At 47.5% G+C, this 19,202-nt stretch overlaps 1 pseudogene; it reads right to left on the bottom strand.

Moving 5' to 3' along the window:
- Window positions 1–1,717: 1,717 nt before the first annotated feature.
- Window positions 1,718–1,828, bottom strand: LOC111590424 (uncharacterized; annotated as a pseudogene).
- Window positions 1,829–19,202: the final 17,374 nt, after the last annotated feature.

Here is a 19,202-nt window from a genome sequence, read left to right as displayed (position 1 = left end):
TGAGAGTAACTCATGGTCCTAGAAACCCCGGGGCACTCCTAACAACATACACTTGTACATTTCCTTAGTCATCACTCACATGCCCCTACTGCCCCAAAGGTCTCTAAGGTCCGTTGGATTCGTAATTCAAATGGCTAGGCCCTGGGGCTTCTCGAGGGGACAAAGAGACTCCTATGATCGTTGAGTATAAAGGTACACACAACTCAAAAGAATGCAACTACCCACCCCCTCCATTAAAGGCATGATTCCATGTTTGAGAAATATTAAATGTGATGTGTGGCGTTACAATCTGATAGGTGAACTATTTTCACGACTTAGGCAATTGGCATACTTAATACCATTATTTGATACATGTATCGACCCTATAGCCACACCTAGATATGGTAGTGTACCAAGAAGTATTATAAAGTACAAATTGTTGCACTAGTTACCAACTACTGTACTCAATGGCGTGGAATCTTGTGTCTGTCCATATGACGAAACATACTTAACTATAGCAGGTCACCGTTCTCATTGTTGCATGACCAAATGCATGGCACTACATACGATTCCATGGCCAAGATTAGGTTGGAATTGTTGGACACAACAAACTAGGACCCACAGTCCAATCGATATGTAATGCTCTCTCCTGTCCCATGGTTTATAATAGGGAAAGTAGAGGAACATAGAAGAGGTGACAGGTTGGAGGTTAGAACTGGATCACAATCATATGGTTCCATCTTATGTCTTATACTCTTGTTGTCTTGCATGTTGTTGCAGATCTTTTTAACCAGAGTCTCGTAATATCTTTCTTGATATGTTGATCATCTCAATCATCACTCATTCGTCCACATCCATGTTGCATCCTTTAAATCATATATTAGTACAATGCATGTGCGCTGCGATATCACATACTCATATTTGGCACCTATAAAAAATAAATTCAATATCAAAGTTTGATATCCTGGCTCCAAGGGATGGTGATATCCTGACCCAGGGCTTAGTAAAATCAATAGATTACTCATATCAACAAGGTGCATCTTTTTTTTGGAAACCTATCTCGAAAGAACCTCCAAGTTAAGCGTGCTTAGCTTGGAGCAATTTGGGATGGGTGACCGACCAGGAAGTTTTCTCGGATGCGCATGAGTGAGGACAAAGTGTCCATAAAAATCATGTGTTGATATGTGGGGACAATATATGATCATAGAGAGCTGCTAGGAGTAAGTATCATCGGTCCGGGAGTGGACGGGGTGTTATAAGTGGTATTAGAACCGACCCTCGTGGTTTCACGGGCGTGTGTGGGTTAGGGGTTCAGTTATATGGCGCATGACACATGTGGGCCCGGTGGTCACATGGCATGGCAAATGATGACAGTGGACACACAGACGTGGACAAGAGGGGAGGTTCTTGGATTGAGGTTGACCGGCGAGGACGTCGGTCTTCTAAGGAGGTGGATTGTGATATCCTATCCTCAGGGGATGGTGATATCCTAGCCCAAGACTTAATAAAATTAATAGGGTACTCATTTCAACAAGATGCATCTTCTTTTTCGGAAGCCTATCTTGAAAGAACCTCCAAGTTAAGCGTGCTTGTCTTGGAGCAACTTAGGATGAGTGATCGTCCAAAAAGTTTTTTCGGGTGCGCATGAGTGAGGACAAAGTACGCACAAAAGATTCGTGTTGGTCTGTGGGGACAATATATAATCCTAGAGAGCTACCAGGAGTAAGTACCACCAGTCCGGGAGTGGACAAGGTGTTACACAAAGTAAACATATGGTCCACATATCGGATATTAAATTGATAAGAACAAATATAACACTTTATCTTAGCCAAAAGGTCGAGAAATATATGAATTGAAAATTGAAAGGGAAATGAGCCCTTGGGCCATTTCTAAGTATTTTGGTGATTGATTGCAAACACAAGTGCTTAAATGTAAATCTATGCCCATGGATGGACAAGTTGCAAATCATGAGTAAAGGTATGTTACTAAGCCTTAGTACATTGGTTTTGTATACTAATATACTTGTCTAAGTGATAGAAACAGAAAGAAGAAGAGTTGGTTGTGTACAGCCAAAAGGTTGTTTCGGTCTGGGGCACCGGACTGTCCGGTGGTGCACCGGACAGTGTCCGGTGCGCCAGGCTGCCTCGGGCGAAGAAGCCGCTCTCGGGAATTCGCCGACGGCGTACGGCTATAATTCATCGGACTGTCCGGTGTGCACCGGACTGTCCGGTGAGCCAACGGTCGGCCGGGCCAACGGTCGGCCGCGGAATCCGCGCGCGACACGTGGCCGAGCCAACGGTCGGAAGGGGGCACCGGACTGTCCGGTGTGCACCGGACATGTCCGGTGCGCCAGATCTGCAACGGTCGGCAACGGTCGGCTGCGCCGTTTAAGGAAAGAAATCGGGCACCGGACAGTGTCCGGTGTGCACCGGACTGTCCGGTGCGCCCGACGACAGAAGGCAAGGATGGCCTTCCAGATTTGTTCTCAACGGCTCCTAGCTGCCTTGGGGCTATAAAAGGGACCCCTAGGCGCATGGAGGAGGACACCAAGCATTCCTACAACATTCCTAAGCACCAAGACATCGATCTCACGCATTCGTTTCATTGTGATAGCATATAGAGCTCTTGTGGAGTTGTGAACTCGTTGAGTTGAGTTGCGAGCTCTTGTTGTTGCTTGTGTGCGTGTTGTTGCTCTGATCTTTTGAAGTCTTGTGTGCGTTGCTCATTCCCACCCTTGCTCTGTGTTTCTTTGTGAACTTCAATTGTAAGGGCGAGAGGCTCCAAGTTGTGGAGATTCCTCGCAAACGGGATTGAGAAAAAGCAAGCAAAACACCGTGGTATTCAAGTGGGTCTTTGGACCGCTTGAGAGGGGTTGATTGCAACCCTCGTCCGTAGGGACGCCACAACGTGGAGTAGGCAAGCGTTGGTCTTGGCCGAACCACGGGATAAACCACTATGTCATCTCTGTGTTTGATCTCTTGTGGTATTGTGTTTTGTTGAGACTCCTCTCTAGCCACTTGGCAATAATTGTGCTAACACTTAACAAGTTTTTGTGGCTATAAGTTTAAGTTTTACAGGATCACCTATTCACCCCCCCTCTAGGTGCTCTCAATTGGTATTGGAGCCGTTCTCTTCAAGAAGGGACTAATCGCCCGAAGAGATGGATCCTAAGGGAAAGGGGATGGTGGTCGACAACAACGAGAAGGAGTCTATCTTCAACGAGCCGAAGAATGACAAGTCTACCGACTTGGGCTCAAGCCACAAGCGCAAAGATGGGAAGAAGAAGAAGACAAGGCGCATCAAGGAGATCGTCTACTACGACAGCGACGAATCCTCTTCTTCCCAAAGGGACGACGACAACGACTACAGGAAGACGGTCAATTCGAACTTTTCATTTGATTATTCTCGTATTCCACATAGTTCGAATTCGCATTTGCTTTCCATTCCTCTTGGCAAACCTCCACACTTTGATGGGGAGGACTACGGATTTTGGAGTCACAAAATGCGTAGTCATTTATTCTCTCTCCATCCAAGCATATGGGAGATTGTAGAGAATGGAATGAAATTTGATAGCTCGGATAGCCCTATGTTTATTAATGAACAGATTCATAAAAATGCACAAGCTACTACTGTGTTGCTAGCCTCTTTGTGCAGGGACGAGTACAATAAGGTGAGCGGCTTGGACAATGCCAAGCAGATATGGGACACCCTCAAGATTTCTCACGAGGGGAACGACATCACCATGCTCACTAAAATGGAGTTGGTGGAGGGCGAGCTTGGAAGATTTGCGATGATAAGGGGCGAGGAGCCAACCCAAACATACAACCGGCTCAAGACCCTTATCAACAAAATAAGGAGCTATGGAAGCACGCGATGGACGGACCATGACGTCGTCCGACTATTACTAAGGTCCTTTACCATTCTTGATCCTCATTTGGTGAATAATATTCGTGAGAATCCCAGGTACACCAAAATGTCGCCCGAAGAAGTTCTTGGGAAGTTCGTAAGCGGGCGAATGATGATCAAGGAGGCAAGATACGTGGACGACGCGTTGAACGGTCCTATTCATGAGCCTCAACCCATTGCTCTCAAGGCAACGAGGAGCAAGGAGGCGCTACCCAGCAAGGTGGCGCAAATTGAGGCGGCCGGTCTTAATGATGAAGAGATGGCCCTCATCATCAAAAGATTCAAGACGGCACTAAAGGGTCGCAAGGGACAGCCAAGCAAGACTAAGACCAAGGGAAAGCGATCATGCTTCAAATGCGGTAAGCTTGGTCATTTTATTGCTAACTGTCCCGACAATGATAGTGACCAGGAACACGGGAACAAGAGGGAAAAGAAGAAGCATTACAAGAAGGCCAAGGGCGAGGCACATATTGGAAAGGAGTGGGATTCGGATTGCTCCTCCTCCGACTCCGACAATGAAGGACTCGCCGCCACTGCCTTCAACAAGTCATCCCTCTTCCCCAACGAGCGTCACACATGCCTTATGGCAAGGGAGAAGAAGGTATGTAATCAAAACAATGTCACTTATGATTCTTCCAGTGATAATGAGTCTAGTGATGATGAAATAGATTACTCTAGTTTGTTCAAGGGATTGGATAGAACTAAAGTAGATAAAATTAATGAATTGATTGATGCCTTGAATGAAAAAGATAGACTCTTAGAAAAACAAGAGGACCTCTTGTATGAAGAGCATGACAAATTTGTAGAGGCACAAAAATCTCATGCTTTAGAAGTTAAAAGAAATGAAGTGCTTTCTAGTGAACTATCTTCTTGTCATGAAACCATTGCTACCTTAAAGAGTGTTAATGATGACTTAAATGCTAAAGTAGCTAGTAAATCTAATTCTTGTGTAGAACATGTTGAGATATGCACTAGATGTGAAGATTTCGATGTTGATGCTTGTAGTGATCATTTAGTTTCAATTTCTAAATTAACTGAGGAATTGGCTAGTCTTAATGCCCAACTTAAGACTAGCAAGAATGAATTTGATAAACTAAAATTTGCAAGGGATGCCTACACGATCGGTAGACACCCCTCAATTAAGGATGGACTTGGCTTCAAGAGGGAAGCCAAGAACTTAACAAGCCATAAGGCTCCCATTCCCACTAAGGAGAAAGGGAAGGCCCCTATGGCTACTAGTGCTAAAAGGAACCATGCCTTTTTGTATCATGATAGGAGACAAACTAGAAATGCTTATAGGAGTTATAATGCTTATGATGATTTTGACTCTCATGCCATGTTTGCTTCTAGTTCTTTCTATATGCATGGTAGAAATATGTCTAGGAAAAATGCTATTCGTCACATGCCTAGAAAGAATATTATTCATGCTCCTAGGAAAGTAGTAAATGAACCTTCTACAATATATCATGCTTTGAATGCTTCCTTTGCTATTTGTAGAAAGGATAGGAAAATAGTTGCTAGGAAGTTAGGGGCAAGATGCAAGGGAGACAAAACTTGCATTTGGGTCCCTAAGGATATTTGCACTAACCTTGTAGGACCCAACATGAGTTGGGTACCTAAGACCCAAGCCTAAATTTGCCTTGCAGGTTTATGCATCCGGGGGTTCAAGCTGGATTATCGACAGCGGATGCACAAACCATATGACGGGGGAGAAGAAGATGTTCACCTCCTACGTCAAGAATAAGGATTCCCAAGATTCAATCATATTCGGTGATGGGAATCAAGGCAAGGTAAAAGGGTTAGGTAAAATTGTAATTTCTAATGAGCACTCTATCTCTAATGTGTTTTTAGTAGAGTCTCTAGGATATAATTTGCTATCGGTTAGTCAATTATGCAATATGGGGTATAACTGTCTATTTACAAATGTAGATGTGTCTGTCTTTAGAAGAAGTGATGGTTCACTAGCTTTTAAGGGTGTATTAGACGGCAAACTTTACTTAGTTGATTTTGCAAAAGAAGAAGCCGGTCTAGATGCATGCTTAATTAGGGATGGCAGTGGGTAAGGTACCCAGTGGGCACACGAAGCCATACCCATACCCACTAGGAAAAAATTGACCCATACCCATACCCACTACCCATCATGGGTACAAAATTACGCCATACCCATACCCACCATGGGTAGCGGGTACCCATCGGGTACCCATACCCATTAACATTACGATAGACATGATCATTTGAATCGCAAAAATAAGTACCAACATAACAAATGTATCGAACCCAACATAATTTTATCACAGGTTCAACAATATTCAACATTAAATGGCAATATCATGCCTTCAAATCACACAAAACATAGCATTGATTCTACAAAACCGTGGACAAAACATAGCATTCATTTTATATGAGACATATAAATCTGGACCCACGTGTCATATATTAGCGGGTTCCCCATCGGGTAGCGGGTATGGGGCAACAGAGAACATACCCACGCCCACCATACCCGATGGGCATAACAAATGACCCAATAAAATACCCATGGGTATCAAAATCCGCCATACCCGTGCCCTAATAGGGTTTTTACCCATCGGATTTCGGGTTTCGGGTACCCATTGCCATCCCTATGCTTAATAGCTAAGACTAGCATGGGCTGGCTGTGGCATCGCCGCTTAGCACATGTGGGGATGAAGAACCTTCACAAGCTTCTAAAGGGAGAACACGTGATAGGTTTGACTAACGTTCAATTCAAAAAAGATAGACCTTGTGCAGCTTGTCAAGCAGGTAAACAAGTGGGAGGAGCGCATCACAGCAAGAATGTGATGACAACTTCAAGACCCCTGGAGCTGTTGCATATGGACCTCTTCGGACCCGTCGCCTATCTGAGCATAGGAGGGAGTAAGTATGGTCTAGTTATTGTTGATGATTTTTCCCGCTTCACTTGGGTGTTCTTTTTGCAGAATAAGTCTGAAACCCAAGGGTCCCTCAAGCGCTTCATCAGGAGAGCTCAAAATGAGTTTGAGCTCAAGGTGAAGAAGATAAGGAGCGACAACGGGTCCGAGTTCAAGAACCTTCAAGTGGAGGAGTTCCTTGAGGAGGAAGGGATCAAGCACGAGTTCTCCGCTCCCTACACACCACATCAAAATGGTGTGGTAGAGAGGAAGAACAGGACGCTAATCGATATGGCAAGGACGATGCTTGGAGAATTCAAGACCCCCGAGCGTTTTTGGATGGAAGCCGTGAACACGGCTTGCCACGCCATCAACAGGGTCTACCTTCATCGACTCCTCAAGAAGACGTCGTATGAACTACTAACCGGTAACAAACCCAATGTGTCTTACTTTCGTGTATTTGGGAGCAAGTGCTACATTCTAGTGAAGAAGGGTAGAAATTCTAAGTTTGCTCCCAAAGCTGTAGAAGGGTTTTTGTTAGGTTATGACTCAAATACAAAGGCGTATAGAGTCTTTAACAAATCATCGGGTTTGGTTGAAGTCTCTAGCGACGTTGTATTTGATGAGACTAATGGCTCTCCAAGAGAGCAAGTTTTTGATTGTGATGATGTAGATGAAGAAGATGTTCCGACGGCCGCTATACGAACCATGGCGATTGGAGAAGTACGGCCTCAGGAACAAGATGAACGAGATCAACCTTCTTCCTCAGCGATGGTGCAACCCCCAACTCAAGACGATGAACAGGTTCATCAACAGGAGGCGCGTGATCAAGGGGGAGCACAAGATGATCATGTGATGGAGGAAGAAGCGCAACCGGCACCTCCAACCCAAGTTCGAGCGATGATTCAAAGGGATCATCCCGTCGACCAAATTCTTGGTGACATTAGCAAGGGAGTAACTACTCGGTCTCGATTAGTTAATTTTTGTGAACATTACTCCTTTGTCTCTTCTATTGAGCCTTTCAGGGTAGAAGAGGCCTTGCTAGATCCGGACTGGGTGTTGGCCATGCAAGAGGAGCTCAACAACTTCAAGAGGAATGAAGTTTGGACGCTGGTGCCTCGTCCTAAGCAAAATGTTGTGGGAACCAAGTGGGTGTTCCGCAACAAACAGGACGAGCACGGGGTGGTGACGAGAAACAAGGCTCGACTTGTGGCAAAAGGTTATGCCCAAGTCGCAGGTTTGGATTTCGAGGAGACTTTTGCTCCTGTGGCTAGGCTAGAATCAATTCGTATCTTGCTAGCATATGCCGCTCATCATTCTTTCAGGTTGTTCCAAATGGATGTGAAGAGCGCTTTCCTCAACGGGCCAATAAAGGAGGAGGTGTACGTAGAGCAACCCCCTGGCTTCGAGGATGAACGGTACCCCGACCACGTGTGTAAGCTCTCTAAGGCGCTCTATGGACTTAAGCAAGCCCCAAGAGCATGGTATGAATGCCTTAGAGATTTCTTAATTGCTAATGCTTTCAAGGTTGGGAAAGCCGATCCAACTCTTTTTACTAAGACTTGTGATGGAGATTTGTTTGTGTGCCAAATTTATGTCGATGACATAATATTTGGCTCTACTAATAAAAAGTCTTGTGAAGAGTTTAGCAGGGTAATGACGCAGAAATTCGAGATGTCAATGATGGGCGAGTTGAACTACTTCCTTGGGTTCCAAGTGAAGCAACTCAAGGACGGCACCTTCATCTCTCAAACGAAGTACACGCAAGATCTGCTGAAGCGGTTTGGGATGAAGGACGCCAAGCCCGCAAAGACTCCGATGGGAACCGACGGACACACTGACCTCAACAAAGGAGGTAAGTCCGTTGATCAAAAAGCATACCGGTCCATGATAGGTTCTTTGCTTTATCTATGTGCTAGTAGACCGGATATTATGCTTAGCGTATGCATGTGTGCTAGATTTCAATCCGATCCTAAGGAGTGTCACTTAGTGGCGGTGAAGCGAATCCTTAGATATTTAGTTGCTACGCCTTGCTTCGGGCTCTGGTATCCAAAGGGGTCTACCTTTGACTTGATTGGATATTCAGACTCCGACTATGCTGGATGTAAGGTCGATAGGAAGAGTACATCGGGGACGTGCCAATTCTTAGGAAGGTCCCTGGTGTCATGGAACTCTAAGAAACAAACCTCCGTTGCCCTATCCACCGCTGAGGCCGAGTATGTTGCCGCAGGACAGTGTTGCGCGCAACTACTTTGGATGAGGCAAACCCTCAGGGACTTTGGCTACAATCTGAGCAAAGTCCCACTCCTATGTGATAATGAGAGTGCTATCCGCATGGCGGAAAATCCTGTTGAGCACAGCCGCACAAAGCACATAGACATCCAGCATCACTTTTTGAGAGACCACCAGCAAAAGGGAGATATCGAAGTGTTTCATGTTAGCACCGAGAACCAGCTAGCCGATATCTTTACCAAGCCTCTAGATGAGAAGACCTTTTGCAGGCTGCGTAGTGAGCTAAATGTCTTAGATTCGCGGAACTTGGATTGAATTGTAGCATACATGTGTTTATGCCCTTGATCATGTTCATTCTGCATTTTGTTGTTTATTTTGGTGCTCAAGTTGTACAAACACTCCCTGGACCTCACAAGTCCGTTGCAAAGTGATGCACATATTAAGGGGGAGATGTGTTACAACTTGACCCTTTGAGACTAACCATATGCTTGAGTTTGCTTGATTCAGTCTCGAAGGAGAATTGAAAGGGAAAAGGTGGACTTGGACCATGAAAGACTTCCACTGCACTCCGATGAGAGGGTAACTTATTCCAAGTCCATCTCATGAACTCTTATTGCCATTTGCTCTTCATTGCAGATTTTGGTGAGGCAATGGGGTTAAACAGGCCAAGATTGATCCCGTTTTGGTGCTTGATGCCAAAGGGGGAGAAAATAAAGGCCAAAGTGAAAAATGGATCAGCTACCACTTGAGAGATTTGAAAATAGTAGAGTAGAGCTTTTGATTAGCTTTTGATTTGTCAAAACTCTTTCATTGTCTCTTTTGTCAAAAGTTGGCTTCTTGTGGGGAGAAGTAGTGATTATGGGAAAAAGGGGGAGTTTTTGAAATCCTTGATCAATCTCTTTTGGAATGACTCTCTTTATGTCTCAACATGTGTGTTTGACTTAGAGATAGAGATTTGAGTTTGATTTGGAAAAACAAACCAAGTGGTGGCAAAGGATGATCCATATATGCCAAAATTGAATAAAACTCAAATTTATTTTATTTGAAGTGATTTTGCACTTGTTCTAGTTGCTTTATGTTGTGTTGGCATAAATCACCAAAAAGGGGGAGATTGAAAGGGAAATGAGCCCTTGGACCATTTCTAAGTATTTTGGTGATTGATTGCAAACACAAGTGCTTAAATGTAAATCTATGCCCATGGATGGACAAGTTGCAAATCATGAGTAAAGGTATGTTACTAAGCCTTAGTACATTGGTTTTGTGTACTAATATACTTGTCTAAGTGATAGAAACAGAAAGAAGAAGAGTTGGCTGTGTACAGCCAAAAGGCTGTTTCGGTCTGGGGCACCGGACTGTCCGGTGGTGCACCGGACAGTGTCCGGTGCGCCAGGCTGCCTTGGGCGAAGAAGCCGCTCTCGGGAATTCGCCGACGGCGTACGGCTATAATTCACCGGACTGTCCGGTGTGCACCGGACTGTCCGGTGAGCCAACGGTCGGCCGGGCCAACGGTCGGCCGCGGAATCCGCGCGCGACACGTGGCCGAGCCAACGGTCGGAAGGGGGCACCGGACTGTCCGGTGTGCACCGGACATGTCCGGTGCGCCAGATCTGCAACGGTCGGCAACGGTCGGCTGCGCCGTTTAAGGAAAGAAATCGGGCACCGGACAGTGTCCGGTGTGCACCGGACTGTCCGGTGCGCCCGACGACAGAAGGCAAGGATGGCCTTCCAGATTTGTTCTCAACGGCTCCTAGCTGCCTTGGGGCTATAAAAGGGACCCCTAGGCGCATGGAGGAGGACACCAAGCATTCCTACAACATTCCTAAGCACCAAGACATCGATCTCACGCATTCGTTTCATTGTGATAGCATATAGAGCTCTTGTGGAGTTGTGAACTCGTTGAGTTGAGTTGCGAGCTCTTGTTGTTGCTTGTGTGCGTGTTGTTGCTCTGATCTTTTGAAGTCTTGTGTGCGTTGCTCATTCCCACCCTTGCTCTGTGTTTCTTTGTGAACTTCAATTGTAAGGGCGAGAGGCTCCAAGTTGTGGAGATTCCTCGCAAACGGGATTGAGAAAAAGCAAGCAAAACACCGTGGTATTCAAGTGGGTCTTTGGACCGCTTGAGAGGGGTTGATTGCAACCCTCGTCCGTAGGGACGCCACAACGTGGAGTAGGCAAGCGTTGGTCTTGGCCGAACCACGGGATAAACCACTGTGTCATCTCTGTGTTTGATCTCTTGTGGTATTGTGTTTTGTTGAGACTCCTCTCTAGCCACTTGGCAATAATTGTGCTAACACTTAACAAGTTTTTGTGGCTATAAGTTTAAGTTTTACAGGATCACCTATTCACCCCCCCTCTAGGTGCTCTCAAAAATGAACCCGACCTCTTTTTTTAATTGCTCGCTCGGTTGCTCATTCTTCTTTAGTTAGCGAGGTGGTATTATGTGAGAGCGTTGCGCTGCGTATGGCTTCCTATTATTTTGGTCTTGGATGGTTTCTCACGGCCTGTTTGAAGTGTACGAGTCATTGGTAGGTGTCGGTGTTTTGGGTCCGACCGCACACCCGGGGTTGCCCCTCAAGGTGTTTTTAGGAGTAGGACGGTGTCGACGACTATAGCAAAATGGTTCGTGCCGATTGCACGAGGAACAGTGGACAAGGTTTACAGGTTCGGGCCGCTTAGAAATGCGTAACACCCTACGTCCTGGTGAGTATGCTTGGTGAATGTGGTTACAAGAGAGCTCCCTGGATTGAGAATACAGAGAGTTGACATGGGTGGCTAGGTAATAGGGTCGATCGTTCTGAAGGGGTGCCCCCTAGGCCTTATATACTCGACCGTGGGGCAATACATGTGGATATGATAGCAACGAGTGGCTAAAAGATAGTGAACCTCTTGAGTTTATCTTCGCGTAACCCTCGCCGACTTATCTTCGCATGGCTCCGTTGCATGGGGGCTCCAGCGCGGGAAAGTCGTATCTTTGTTGTGGTCACTCGCTCGACGTCATGGGTCGTCCGGGTTTACATCAATCCGGCCTCATGTCGATCTGCTCTGCTGGTTGTCTCTCCCCAGGCCCACGAAAGGATGACCTTATGATTTATTGGGCCCTTGGGCCTTCCGTGAGGTCTTTTACTCTTTAGTGGACCCGGGGGATATCTATCCCCCACAAGCCCCCGATCTTTGGGTTAATTTAGAGGTAATCATCCCAAAGATCCCAGGTCCAGCTTGCAGGTGATTTGAAGAAAATGACTTCCTGTTGTCTTCTCCTGCTTCGATCACTCGTTGACCGAAGCTTAGTTTCGTGCTCGTGCCTTAGAGGTCGGCATTTCAATTTGTAGGATTCTGAACTTCATTGGGTGCACCGGAGGTGCACCCAATGGGTGTAGCCCCCGAGCTTCGAGTAGATTTTAGAAAATAATCTACTCGAAGGTCTTCCCCAGAAATTATTTCCACTTGTGCTCCTGCATTTTGGTTGAGGGCTGGCCTTTTAATCTTGTCCCACGCCTTAGAAGTCGGCACTATCTTGGCTTGGAATGATAATCCATGGGGTGCACCGGAGGTGCACCCAATGGGTGTAGCCCCCGACCTTCAAATGGATTTTTAAGGATAATCCATTCGAAGGTCTTCCTTTCATGCCTCTTTGCTGAAAATTATCCTTTTCGTTTGTAGAAATTGGCATGAAGCTATTTGCATTATGCTTTGGAGGTCAGCATTATGTCATCAATATTTTGCTTCAGAGGTCAGCATATATTTTGTCTTTATCAGCCGAGTTCGCAATCCATCCATATCTTGCTGGGTAGTGCAATTTATTTGCACTGCGACTGATGGGACATCTGATGGACGTTCTCTGTCTAGTCTTCGCGTCGCTTCTGTCGGCCATATTTTGTACTTCGCTGGCTATATTTGGCTTTCCTCTGATCCTTACTGATATCTCATTTTTGTCTTGAGGTATTCACTGCGTGCCCTGCACAGATGTGACCGTTTTGAAAAATATACTGATAATTCCTGTGCGTCCCCCCCAATGGGTGTGGGCAAGGGACGGCTTGGTACGCTGAGTGTTTTAGCCGGCTGCTTCTGAGTAGTAATGTGATGTGACGGCGAGTGTAATCATATCCTCCGTGCTGTTGACTGGAGTCCCAATGGGTGTTGTGTTGCGTGAAACGACGTCAGCCGCCTGACGTGTCTTCAGACGGGTTGAAGTGCTTATTGAATGCTTTGCGACTGTTCAGTGACCGCGGTTGGAGGTGAGCGGTTGCCTTCTCCTTCTATAAATAACGCTGTTGCCCCTTTGGCTTTTCCACATCCTTCGCTGTTCTTCTGCTGCTTCCCTCTCTTCTTTCCCTTCTGCTTCCACCATGGGCAAGAACAACAAGCGCAAGCGTGAGCCAACTCCTCCATCGGAGGAGTTTGGTGACTCAGAGTATTTAGAGGAGGAGTTCTCCTCTGAGTCTGAGGGGTCTCCGGCTCCCGTCCCCCTGCGTGAGACGTCTGATGACTCAGACGACTCCCAGGGGCTTGCGGCGGAGGTCTGGACGTACATCCAGGCCGTCGAGCGCTCCGGGCTCGAGGGCTCGGATGAGTCGGAGTACTCCTTGGATGAGGAGGACTCGGACGGCGGCGGCGAGGACGACGACGACGACGGCGGCGACGACGATGGCGACGGTGACGGTGACGGCAGCGGCAGCGGCAGGGGCAGCGGCGGCGGTAGCAAGGTCGGTGACGGCGGCGGCAGCAGGGGCAGCAACCAGGGCGGCAGCAGCAGGGGCAGCAACCAGGGCAGCAGCAGCAGGGGCAGCACCAGGGGCGGCGGCAGCGGCGGCAGCAACAGGGCCAGTGGCTAGATGCCACTGGTCTTTTAGATATTAGTATAGTATAGTTAGAATAATGTAGTAGTTATGTAGAGTAGTATAGCGTAGTGTAGTAGTAGTAGTAATGTAATGTAGTAATAGTAGGGAAGTATCAACTCGCAAAGAGTTGATTTGTAAGTTTGTTATCTTCCGTTTTAATGAAAGAATGACGTTGGCTTCTCCTTGATGACTCGTCTTGCTTGTTTGTAAAACTGATTCCTTTGAGACAGTAGATGAATAACTTGGGGATCAAACTGATGCTTCTAGAAATAGCTGCCGAGTAACTTGTAGACGGTGTCGGCGTTTTAGAGGTAACACCGAGCAACTGAAGACTGTATCAGTGTGTTAGAAGCAACGCCGAGTGATTGGAAAGCGACGTCGGCATTTTAGAGTTAATGCCGAGTGACTGAAAGGCAGTGTCGGCGTTTTAGAGGCAACGCCGAGCGACTGAACACTATATCAGCGTTTTAGAAGCAACGCCGAGTGATTAGAAAGCGACGTCAGCATTTTAGAGTTAATGCCGAGCGACTGAAAGGCGATGTCGGCGTTTTAGAGGCAACGCCGAGCGACTGAACACTAAATCGGTGTTTTGGAGGCAACGCCGACCGACTGAAAGGCGACGTCGGCATTTTAGAGGTAATGCCGAGCGCCTGAACACGAAATCGGTGTTTTGGAGGCAACGCCGACCGACTGGAAGGCGACGTCGGCATTTTAGAGGTAATGCCGAGCGACTGAACACGAAATCGGCGTTTTGGAGGCGACGCCGAGTGATAGCAGGCCGCGCGAGCCACTTTGAGGACGATGGCCGAGTGATGAGGTGGCGCACCGGTGTTCTGGAGATAACTGTCGGGTTTCCACGTGGCATGCTGGGGTTTTGGAAATAACCGCCGGGTGATGACTGGGCACTTTTTGAAACAGTATCTGGCTTGAGAATATCCCATAAGAGCTGCGCTTTTAGCCGTCTTTGCTTTTCGTGCCCTAGTTCTTGCTTTCCCGCTTCCGAATCCTCTCTGCCATTCGCCTCCCACTCTGCTCGCTGGTAGAATCGAGATGGCACCCAAGAGGAAGACCGCGAGCTCGTCTGCTATGGTGATTCCTCCAATCGACCCCAACAGCCAGTTGCCTTTCGCAGGTAACCATATGTCCATCGTTTCTGAAACAGAACTTCTCCACCTTGTATCCATCGAGGTTCTTCCTCCGCGGGAACTCTGTTCTTGGCGGATTTGCCATGGGTTTACTGTTCTGACAGAGGATACCCATGAGTCCGTTGTTTACGCCCCTTTCCTTCTCCGCGGCCTTGGCCTTCCCATTTCTCCCTTTTTCCGCGACCTCCTTGATTTCTATCGTATTAACTTGACCCATCTGAACCCCAATTCAATTATGCAAATCTCCATTTTCGTTCACTTATGCGAGGCCTTTCTTGGCGTGCTGCCACATTTCGGTTTGTGGAAATACTTGTATCATTGTCGCCCTGGGATGGCCGGGGGACAACATCAGTTGGTCGGGGGTGCCAGCTTGGAGATGCGCCGCGGGAGGAAAACTGAATATCTCGAGATCCCCCTCAAGGACAGCATTAAGGGATGGCGCCTAGAGTGGTTCATAGTTGAGAATTATGGGAATTCTCTCCCCTCCCGGTCGGGAAGACAACCGGATGTTCGCACTCCAAGCTGGACCGAGTCTCCCACAGATCAGGAGGTAGCTGAGGCAGGTGTGTTGCTAGCTGAAGTTGGACTGTTGAAAGAGAGGGGTCTGACTGCTGAAGCTGTGGTTACTGACTTTGTTTTCAAGAATATTCAGCCACTGAAAGACAGGGCCTATCCAGCTTATCTGTATCGAGGGCTAGCCGACTCAACTCGGGTTACCAACAGGAGAATTCCTTCTGCAGACTTGGTGAGTCGACTTGAAATGATCCTCAGGGGCAAGGTGTCAAATGTTGGTGCTCCAGTGGCGTACTCGACCTGGAACTTGCCTCCTCCCAAAGCCTTCACCCTTTTCGTGTCGAATCCACCCATTACTGATGGCAGTTTGGGCCTTAGAGTGCGACCCTCTGCTGAAGAAGTCAGTGCTTTGGTTGCCTCGCTTGGGGAGATTCCTGATGACGAACGACAGGTTCATTTTGAGGTGCCCCTGAACCCTAGTGATGCAGAGATAAGCGCTATGCTTGATTTGCTAGCTGAGGATTCATCCGATGCTGCTCCTGCTGGGACGTTGGTAGTGGCGCCCCTCCCAGAGGCTGATACGACTTTGGATGTTCAGAAGCCTGTCAGTGCTCGCCCGAGGCGCCCTTGCCGAACCAATCAGCCTAATCCTTCTGTTGATGAGCAGAAGAAGAAAAGAAGACGCCTCCGGCGAGTATCCAGTTTTGATCAGGACGCTTGGTACCTCAGTTCCTGCTATTGAAGAAGTGCCTGCGACTGGTTTTACTGACGCTGACCCCAATGGGTGTACCCAATCCGTTGTTGATCCCATAGTGGGTGCCCCATCTGTTGCTGATCCCAATGGGTGTGCTGCTGTTTGTGTTGCCAATGTGGATGATGAGGAAGAGGAAAATGAGATTCCTTTGACTCGGAAAAATAGTCGGCAGTTCATCGCTAGTGGTGAAAGTAGTGGAGTTCCCTCTCCTACTTTGTCTGCCCTCATTGGTCTGCAAGAACTGTCCCTGGCCAACTTTGATCAGACTCTGGAGGATATGGTCCCAGAGGACTTGTTATCGGAGCCAGTGGATGATGGTGCAATGGAGGCTTGCGCTGACGTGCCCGATGCTGGGTTGAGGTCATCCCGTGCCTCGTCGACCTTAGAGCGCGATCTCGAGGGCCGGGAGACTGACTTGGTTCATCCTAGTCCTATGGAAGTAGCTGAGGGCCCGTCAACCTTAGAGGTGGTTACTGCAGAGAGCTTGGTTCTCAAGAATGGTGCTGACACATGCCCAGCCCCGAGGGTGTCGCCGGGGATGACTTAGCTCGGGTGAAGAGTGTAAGCCACTGCCCAGCCCCCGAGGGTGCTGCCGGGGATGATCCGGCTCAAGCGGGCAGTGCCAACTATGACCCAGCCCCCGAGGGTGCCCGAGCAGGGTCTCCTTCCTGTACTTCCATGGACGTTCATGCGGGGTCTCCTCCACATTCTGGCTGTATGGTGGTAGCTTAAACCTTGGACCAGGGAGTCGCTTTAGAGGGCAGCGTCCCCACTGATCAGGTGTTTGGCTCTGTTGAAGGCACCGAGCTAATTCTTACTGGTTCGTTGCAAGCTGCTTCGGGTGGTGGCCTTACACCTGGTTATCAGCTGATCTCTCCTGATTTGGGGATCCCTTCGTTCTTTTCCAACCTCCAGGTATTGTGATGTATTTTAGCTTGATTTTTACATTGCCTGAACTGCTGTCATTACACTCATCTGTTCTTCTCATCAGGCTTTGGTGGATGGGATGGCCAGCCAGCTGAGATTGCAGGGTGCTTCTGTCCCAGAAGTGGCTTCGTCTCTTGCGTGTTGGAATCCAGTGTCACTTCAACATCGCGTCTCTGAATTGGAGGCAACCAACGCTGGTTAGTGCCTTTTTGCTTCTCTTTGCCTTCGTTGTGGACTGCTTTACCTTCTGACCCCGTTTTGTTTGATTATCTCTTGCTAGGAATGACTCGGCAGATTTCAATTCTTGAGGAAAAACATTCCCGAGATCAGGCTGAATTGGTTCAGCGGTGTGCTGACTTTGAGGAGAAGTACTCTCAGAGCCAAACTGAACTGGGTCAAGTCTCTGCTGCCTTGGATGACGCCAATGCACTGAGTTCTTCTATTCATGCTCAGCTCAATTCTGAAAAGGTAATTTACAAAACTGTGCTTTGCCTTGCTATGTTCCTATTACTTGCTTGGTTTTTGAAGGAGTTGATTTTTGCTTGTAGGAAGAAAAGTGTATCCTTGCTGCTTCTCGTGACAATCTTGACAGATTGTATCGTGATTCTAGCAACTCGCTGACCATTTTGGAGAGGAGTCACCGCTTTACAATGGAGGAGTTGGACAATCAACGTTGTAAGCTGCAGGAATCCGCGGACGAAGTGACCCACCTCAAGCAGCTGATATCAGCAAAGGATGCCACCATCAAGGAACTCCAAGCTTCCAAGAAATCCATTGTCCAGGAATTAGAGACTGCTCGACTGGCTGCTAAAGTTGCTGAAGAAACTTCTGTTACTCTCAAAGCCCAACGCGACAGAGCCATGGACAAGGCTATTCGAGCGGGACGAATCTTGATGAGGAGACCCGGCGTGGTTGTTCCTGAAGACATAAGGGCTGATGTGAATGCTGCCCCTGATTCCTCGAGTCGCCCTTCTTCGTCGGTCGCTCCTGAGAAAGACATTGCGAAATAGAGAAACATTTTGCGTGCTTTGAGCGCGCGGTTAGCATGATCGATTATTTGTTAGAGGACATCAGTTCAGCATTCGAATGATATAATTACTCTCTTATTGTATCAGAATTCATCAGTTTCGTAAATTTGCAGTAATGAAATGACGCACGATGATTATGAAATTTGTTTGCGGGATATAGAAGTCATCCCCTGAATTGCATAGGCATGAACATGTTGCACCGGCTTAAGTCGCCACTGATTTTAGCCGATCGCTCCATTAGTAGGGCATAGTGGTCACCCCGAGTTAAGTAAGCGTGAGCATGTTGCACCGCCTTAAGTCGTTGCCAACTTAAGTCGATTGCTCCGTTAGTAGGGTATAATGGTCACCCCGAGTTAAGTAAGCGTGAGCATGTTGCACCGCCTTAAGTCGTTTCCGACTTAAGTCGATTGCTCCGTTAGTAGGGTATAGTGGTCACCCCGAGTTAAGTAAGCGTGAGCATGTTGCACCGCCTTAAGTCGTTGCCAACTTAAGTTGATTGCTCCGTTAGTAGGGTATAGTGGTCACCCCGAGTTAAGTAAGCGTGAGCATGTTGCACCGCCTTAAGTCGTTGCCGACTTAAGTCGATTGCTCTGTTAGTAGGACATAGTGGTCACCCCGAGTTAAGTAAGAATGCAAGTCAATCGTAAATGAACTGAGTATCTTTGAAACCTCTTTTTTATTGATGATATATTTCCACTTTACAGAGTACATCATCGTCCCAACAGTTTTGAAATACAGCTAGGGATAAAACTTTCTGAGGTGTTCTATGTTCCAGGAGTTCCCAACTTCTGTGCCATCCATCTGAGTGAGACGATACGATCCGGGCCGAGTGACTTCTGCTACTATGAAGGGTCCTTCCCATAAGGGTGATAACTTGTGTCGTCCCTCCCCCGTTAGAATTCGGCGGAGGACAAGATCTCCTGCTGAGAAGAATCATTGTCGTACAGCCTTGTCGTGATAGCGCCTTAGAGTCTACTGGTACCGTGCTGATTGGATTA

This window comes from Zea mays, chromosome 10, assembly GCF_902167145.1.
Source record: "Zea mays cultivar B73 chromosome 10, Zm-B73-REFERENCE-NAM-5.0, whole genome shotgun sequence".
NCBI lineage: Eukaryota > Viridiplantae > Streptophyta > Magnoliopsida > Poales > Poaceae > Zea > Zea mays.
The sequence above is the reverse complement of the archived record's forward strand: the minus strand, read 5'-3'. Positions and strand labels throughout refer to the sequence as shown.